The following is a 1,524-nucleotide window of genomic DNA, read 5'->3' as shown; positions in this document are numbered from 1 at the left end:
GGTTTTTTGAGCTAAGAACACAAGTTTGTGAGATTTGAGCCTAATTGTGTGGTTACATCTTATAACCACTTATTTTTCCTTCTTGTGTGCATTATTCTCTTTCTATGATTGTGATCTTTGCTTTGTTTGAGTCTATATGTCCATTATTCTTTGTATTCATGCATTTATATGATTGAGGCCTCATCACAATTGATAAGGATAACTAGGATAGGACATCCAATTCTCATACCTTACCAAGAGCTTTTCTAGTTATTAGTTTATTCCTTTTGCCATGTACTATTCTTGCTTCTTATCTCAACACCCCCAAAACATATTTTTCCATAACCAATTATAAGCACACTTCCCTGCAATTTCTTGAGAGACAAACCGAGGTTTAAATACTTCGGTTATTAATTTTTATTGAGTTTGCTTTAGTGTTTGTACGAAAGGATTCTTTGCTGGTTTAGAAGCTATACTTTCAACGAGACTTTATTTGTAAAATTCTTTACTAGCAAAAGTCCATTCGTCATAGAGCTTAAACTAAACAAGGATTCAACCATTTTAGTCCACTTAACCATACTTATCCCACCTTTACCCTAATGCCATTACAACCGTATGAAGTCCTCATTATAATTGCATTCATGCCTCAATAATTGTTGATTGTTAGATGAAAAACAAATCTTGGAAAGCATGGTTAGGGGAGAATTGAGAGAATCAACCCCAAACACCGAGCGACTAGAGTGCAAACACTCCCGGTGAGGGTTCGATGCTCAATTCCTTGATTCCCGGCTTTCATGAGCGTTCTTCTTGCAAGTCTACTTGAACTTCATTTCATACTTAAATTGGTAGGATTCATGAATCGCCATATGACCTTAGCCCTACCCGTTTATACATGCTCTTGGAGGATTGATTTATTTTTAACCAAGTAGGTAAAACCATTTTGCATATAGTTTAGGTTGCATATAGCTCATTTACATAGAATAGATGTTGATGCCCTTTGCTTTCTCTTGGCTTAAGCATGAGGACATGCTTGGTTTAAGTGTGGGGAGGTTGACAAACCCCAATTTGACGGTTTATCTTGTATTGAATTTAGGAGATTTTATCACCTTTTTCCCACATTTACTCAATGAAATAGCATGGTTTTGTATATTCTCCTTTAATTGTGCTTAAGAGTGAAAACATGCTTTTTAGGACTCAAAATAGCTAAATTTAATTCACCTTGATTCTATTAGATACCTTGAGACTTTAATTATTTAATTTTAATTCTCCTTTATTCCATTCGATGCCATAATCTGTGTGTCGAGTGTTTCAGGCTTTATAGGGCATGAATGAGACGGAGATTGGAGAGGAAGCTAGCAAAAATGGAAGGAACACAAGAATTTGAGGAGATAACCAGCAAAGAATGACGCGGTCGCATGGCTCACGCGACCGCGCGAAGGATCGCAAATCGCAGTGACGCGGCCACATGGCTTGCGCGGCCGCGCGGATTGGAAAGCACAAGCAACGCGGTAGCGTGGACGACGCGAACGCGTGAAGAGGAAAAGC

Source organism: Arachis duranensis, chromosome 10, assembly GCF_000817695.3.
Source record: "Arachis duranensis cultivar V14167 chromosome 10, aradu.V14167.gnm2.J7QH, whole genome shotgun sequence".
Taxonomy (NCBI): domain Eukaryota; kingdom Viridiplantae; phylum Streptophyta; class Magnoliopsida; order Fabales; family Fabaceae; genus Arachis; species Arachis duranensis.
The sequence above is the reverse complement of the archived record's forward strand: the minus strand, read 5'-3'. Positions refer to the sequence as shown.